The sequence below is a fragment of the Cebus imitator genome, unplaced genomic scaffold (genome assembly GCF_001604975.1).
Source record: "Cebus imitator isolate Cc_AM_T3 unplaced genomic scaffold, Cebus_imitator-1.0 Scaffold454, whole genome shotgun sequence".
NCBI lineage: Eukaryota > Metazoa > Chordata > Mammalia > Primates > Cebidae > Cebus > Cebus imitator.
In genome coordinates, this window is record NW_016107769.1 from 221,952 (window position 1) to 228,733 (window position 6,782).

Consider the following 6,782-nt stretch of genomic DNA (forward strand, 5'->3'; position numbering starts at 1 on the left):
TTTTTGTCCTGGAATCTACTGTCCTGGTTCTCTGCTCAGTTCCCTTTTTAAACAGACGAATGGGCGACTTCCCATGGCTCCAATTGCCAGCCAAAAGGGCACCTGGACCGATGTATTTTGTACGGAGAACCGCTGTTCCGGGGCGTCGACAAAGCAGCTGCGCGGGGCAAAGCAGCGGCGCCGGCCAGCACAGCCACGCTGGCCGAAACAGCCGCGCTGGTGACCCATGGAGCTCCTCCGCTTGGGAATTGCCTAGTCTGTGGGCAATAAAAATGTGGCGTCCACTCACCCTCTGTGCTTTCACTGGGAGCAGCAATCCTGAGCTGTTCCTAAACGGCCATCTTGGATCCTCTCTCACCAAATTTTCTTTATCTTTTCATCCACCAATAAACACTTGGAGTGTTCCCGTATTTGGCTGTTGTGAATAATGCTGCAATAAACATGGGAGTATAGATATTGCTACAAAATACCAATTTAATTTCCTCTCAATATATATGCAGAAGTGGGATTGAGGGATCATATGGTAGTTATATTTTTAATTGTTAATTAAATTTCATACTGTTTTTTTGTAATGTTTGTACCGATTTACACTCCCACCAACAATTTACAAGAGTTCCCTTTTCTTCATATCATCACTCTTTATACCTTGTCTTTTTGATACTGGTCATTCTAACTGGGATAAGAAAATATATCATTGTGGTTTTGATTTGCATTTCTCTAATGATTAGTAATGTTGAGCATCTTTTCGTATACTTATTGGCCATTTGTATGTCTTCTTTGGAAAAATGTTTCTTCAGGCTCTTTGCCCATCTCCTAATTGCATGACTTGTGGACTTTTTTGGGCTAATGAATTTTATGAGTTAGCATGTCATTTTTGCTTATATCTGACTTTCACGAAGCATAACATTTTTGAGATTCATCCATGTCATGGTGTATATCAATAGATTATTTGCAGATGCCCTTTATTGGGTTAAAGAAATTCCCTTCTGCCAAACTTGCTAACATTTTTTGGGGGAATGGATGTTAGATTTTGTCAAGTGTGTTTTCTGCACCTTTTAAGATGATCATATGATTTTTTTAGCCTGTTAATATGATGAGTTATTTTTATTGATTTCCAAATACAAACTAACCCTGTAATACTGGGATAACTATTGACCCACTTGGTCATGATGTAGTATCCCTTTATACATTGTTGAGTTTGTGCCATCAAATTTTGTTAAGAACTCATCTATTCATGAGGGATATTGGTCTGTAGTTTTCTTTTCTTGTAATGTCTTTGCTATATTTTGGTAACTGTAATGCTGGCCTTATGGAATGAGTTGGAAATATTTCTTCCTCTTTAATTTTCTAGAAGAGTTTTTATTGAATTTAAATGTTTGATAAAATTCGTTAGTGAAACCATCTGGGGCTAGAGTTTTCTTTCTGGGCAAGTTTTAAACTATAAATTCAATTTAAAAAATAGATACAGGGCTTTTTAGGTTATCTATCCTCGAGTAATAATAGCATCTGTTTGAGCTACTTCGAGTGGTTTCTTTCTTGCAAGAAATTTGTCAATTTCATCTGCTGTAATATTTATTAGCCAAAGTTGTTTATAATAATAGCTTTTTAATAATTATAGAATTGGTAGTGATGTTACCACTCTCATTCCTGATATTGATAATTTGTTTCTTCACACTTTCCCTATACAGCCTGGCTATAGATTTATCAATTTTATTGATTTTCTCAAACAACCAGTTTTTTTATGATATTGATTTTTCTCTATTGTTTTTCTTTTTTTACTTCATAGTTTTCAACTCTTATTTTTATTATTTCATTTCCTCTGTTTATTTTGGGTTACATTTTTTTTTCTAGTTTCATAGATGGAAGACCTTTCTTATACTCAAATACATTTATTTAGTGCTATAAATCCTCTGGTAAGTACTCTATTAGCTGCATTATACAAATGTTTCTAAGGTGTGTTTCTACTTTTATTAAATTCAAAATACTTTCTAATTTCCCTTTTGATTGTTTTAATTATTCATCATTTATAAGTATGTTGTTTAGTTTCTAAAAAATTTGCCATTTTCCAGAGATTTTCCTGCTATTGATTTGTAACTTAATTCCATTGTGATCAAAGAAGATTCTTTATGTGACTTAAATAATTTTAAATTTATTGAGACTTGTTTTATGGCCCAGATTATTGTCTATCATGATAAATGTTCCATGTATACTTGAACAGAATGTGTATTCTTCTGTTGTTGGGTGGAATGTCCTATGCTGATTATATGTTATTATTTCTTATCTATTCTTGCTGACGTTTTGCCTGGTAGTTCTATAACAGTTGCTGAGAGGTAGATGTTATAGATACCAACTGTAATTAAAGATCATGTCATTTGTTCCTGTCTCTCAATAAATATTGTTGTTTTTTGCTTGATGTTCAGTGTCTGAAAACCATTGTTTCATATATTTTGTCCCTTTCTGTTAGCTCCATGTATACTTGAACAGAATATGTATTTTTCTGTTGGGTGGGATGCCCTATACTGATTACATGTTATTATTCTCTATCCTTGCTGATATTCTGTTTAGTAGTTTTGTTAGTTGCTGAGGGGGAGATATTATAGATCTCAACTATAATTAAAGATCTCTTCATTTATTGCTTTTATCTCAATAAATACTGTTTTTTGTTGCTTATGCTCAGTGTCTGAAAACAATTGTTTCATATGTTCTGTTCCTTTATGTTAGTTGTTTCAGGCAGGGGAGTAAACTTAGTCCCTGGTATTCCATCTTGGCCAGAAGATGGACATCCAGCAACATTTATTTTTTTATTTTTATTTATTTTATTTTATTTTATTTTTTTGAGACGGAGCTTCGCTCTTTTTTTTTTTGCACTCCTACCCAGGCTGGAGTGCAATGGCGCGATCTCGGCTCACTGCAACCTCTGCCTCCTGGGTTCAGGCAATTCTCCTGCCTCAGCCTCCTGAGTAGCTGGGATTACAGGCACGCGCCACCATGCCCAGCTGATTTTTTGTAGTTTTTTAGTAGAGACGGGGTTTCACTGTGTTGACCAGGATGGTCTCGATCTCTTCACCTCGTGATCCACCCGCCTCGGCCTCCCAAAGTGCTGGGATTACAGGCGTGAGGCACCGCGCCCGGCCAACATTTATTTTTAAGCATGTTCAAATTTCACTTTCACACTCCTGCTACTAGAAACTGCCCTTACAGGGGTCACAAAGAACTTTTTGTTGACAAATTCAATGGATGATTTTCAATTGTCTTGTTTACCTCTTGGAAGCATTTGACACCGTTTACAGGACTTTCATCTCAGAATATTTTCTACTTTTGACTTCTGCAAAAGTTACATATTATCTGGGTTTTTCTCCAAGCTTTCTGGCAACCTTTCTCAATCTACTTAATTAGTTCATTTTCTTCTACTTGTCTCTTTGATTTCAGTATTTTAACACATACTAATTGAACTTCTCCCAGATGCTAGATGCAGTGTCAATTGTTATAGGGGCCTCAAACCCAATACACCTCAAACCAAAATCATCTTCTCTCACTTCTTACCTGACCTTATTTTCCTATGTTTCTTTTCTCAATAAGTGTCATCCAGGGTCCTACCTGGAAACTTGTGAATTTTTCCCTCTCCTTCACTATGCCAACCTTACATTCATGTCTGATAACAGGGAATGATGTCTATAAAATATTACCAGGCCCAGGCAATCTGAATGGAGGGAGGAGCAACCCTGACTAAACTACATATCAGTAAAACTTCTATGTAAAGGTTTGGATTTTGTCCACCCTTGATGGGAGACTAAACAGTGTTTCTCATTGGAGCCTGAACCCACTCTCAGCAGTCTCATTCCTATGCAATCAGTTCTCAAGTCTTTTAGGTAGTATGTATTTAATATCCCTTGAAACTGTCCACTTTCTACTATCTTACTGGATACCTCCTTCATTTGGCACTAATGATCAAGTGCCATTAAACTAAACTACCATTCTCTCTTGCCTTAACTACTATAAGAGACTCCTAAGAGATCTCTCTACTTCTACTCTTACCCTGCTTTTCTCCTAATCCATTCTCAATTCAGTAGCAAAAATTGTCCTTAAAAATGAGAATCAAATCATAGTATTACTTGCTTTAAAGCCTTGTAGTGACTCTTTTTTTTGCCTTTTCTTTGTAAATAAAGTCAACACTCCATATCAGGATAAATAAAACCCTGCAGGGTCTTGACAGTGCCTATCTTTCCAGTTTCATCTCTTGCCATTCCCCGATGCTCACCACTTTGTCTAGATAATTTCTACTCATCCTTAAGATTCCATCTCAAGTACCACTTCTTCCATGAAGACTACTCACTCCCTCATATGGTTTGGATTTGTATTCCTGCCCAAACCTCATATCATACTGTAATCCCCTGTGTTGGAGGTAGGGCCTTATGGGAATTGATTGGATCATGGGAGGCAGTTTCTAATGGTTTAGCACCATCCCCCTAGTGGTATCATGAGATTTGGTTGTTTAAATGTGTGTAGTATCTCCCCACTTGCTCTCTTCCTCCTACTCTAGTCATGTAAAATGTACCAGCATCTCTTTTACTTTCTACCATGATTGTAAGTTTACTGAGGCTTTCCCAGACATGCTTGCTGTACAGCCTGTAGAACCATGAGTCAATTAAATCTCTCTTTAAAAAGAAATAAATTATCCAGTTTCAGGTATTTCTTTATAGCAGTGTGAGAACAGACTAATATAGAAAATTGGTACTGGCAAGTGGAGTATTACTATAATGATACCTGAAACTGTGGAAGTAGCTTTGAAACTGGGTAATGGGGAGAGGCTGCAACAGTTTGGAGGGCTCAGAAAAAGACACAATGATGAGGGGAACTTCTTAGAGACCTGTTGAATGGTTGTGTCCAAAATGCTCATAGTGATATGGATAGTGAAGTTCAGGCTGAGGAGGTCTCAGAAGGAGATGAGGAACTTATTGGGAACTGAAGCAAAGGTAACTTTTGTTATACATTAGCAAAGAACCTGGCGACCTTGCTCTAGGGATCTGTGGAACTTTGAACTTGAGAGTAATGATTTAGGTAGGGTATTTGGTGGAATAAATTTCTAAGCAGCAAAGCATTCAAGAAGTGACCTGGCTTCTTCTAAAAGCCTATGCTCATATGTGTAAGTAAAGAAACAATCTGAAACTGAAACTTATATTTAAAAAGGAAGCAAAGTGTAAAAATTTGGAAAATTTGCAGCCCGGTCATGTGGTAGAAAAGAAAAACCCACTTTCTGGGGAAGAATTGAAGCAGAGTGCAGAAATTTGCATAGCTAAAAGGAACACAACTACTAATAGTCAAGACAATGGTGAAAAGGCCTAGAAGGCATTTCAGAGCCCTTCACAGTATCCCCTCCTATCAAAGGCCTGGAGGCCTAGCAGGGAAAAACAGTTCCTTAGGACACTGCTCCTGGCATCCTGGCAGCTCCAACTTGGGCCTTGGGCTCCAACTTGGGCTCAAAGGGGCCCAGGTACTCAGGCTGTTGCTTCAGAGGGTACAAATCATAAGCTTTGGTGACTTCCATGTGGTGTTAAGCCTGCCAGTGCACAAAGTGCAAGAACTGAGGTTAGGAACCTCCACCTAGATTTCAGAGGATATATGGAAAAGCTTGGATATCCTAGCAAAAGTCTGCTGCAATGGTGGAACATTTATGGAGGACCTCTACTCAGGCAGTACAGAGAAGAATGTGGTGTTAAAGCTCCCACACAGAGTCCCCACTGGGTTACTGCCTAGTGGAGCTGTGAGAAGAGGGCCACCATCCTCTAGATCCCAGAATGATAGATCCACTAACAACTTGTACTGTGTGCCTGGAAAAGCCACAGGCACCCAATGCCAGCCCTTGAGAGCAGCCATGGGGGCTGATCCCTGTAGAACCACAGGGGTGGAGTTTTCCAAGGCCTTGGGAGTCTACTCTTTGTATCAGTGTGACCTGGATGTGAGACATGGAATCAAAGGAGATTATTTTGAAGCGTTAAGATTTAATGACTGCTCTGCTGGTTTTGGACTTGCATGGGGCCTATAATACTTTTCTTGAGGCCAGTTTCTCTTTTTTGGAAAGGGAGTATTTACCCATTTCCTATATCCCCATTGTGGAAGAGACTTGCCCTATCTCAGGTGAGACTTTGGAATTTTGAGTTTATGCTGGTATAACTTAAGATTTTGGGGGACTGTTGTGAAAGCATGATAGTGTTTTGAAATATGAGACGGAAATGATATTTTGGAAGGGTCAAGGGTAGATGATATGGCTTGGATTTTTGTTGCCACCCAAATCCCATGGTGAATTATAATTCCCAATGTTAGAGGTGGGGCCTGGTTGGAAGTGATTGGATCATGGAGGCAGTTTCTAATGGTTTAGCATCATCCCTCTAGTGCTATCATGAGATCTAGTTGTTTAAAAGAATGTAGCACCTCCCCGCCTTGCTCTCTTCTTCCTGCTCTAGCCATGTAAGATGTGCCTTCCTCTCCTTTGCCTTCTGTCGCGATTGTATATTTCCTGAGGCCTCCCCATGCTTCCCGTACAGCCTGCTGAACCATGAGTCAATTAAACCTCTTTTCTTTATAAATTACCAAGTTTCAGGTATTTCTTTATGGCAGTGCATGAATGGACTAATGTACTCCTTAAAGGTGATTTTGGTGACTCTCCTCTGTGATCTTGTAGCACTCTTGATTTACCCCATTTCAGCACTCGTCACACTTTAATTATAATTGTCTGCTTAGTTACTTGCCTCTATGGCTTGATTGTGAACTCCTTGAAAGCAAGG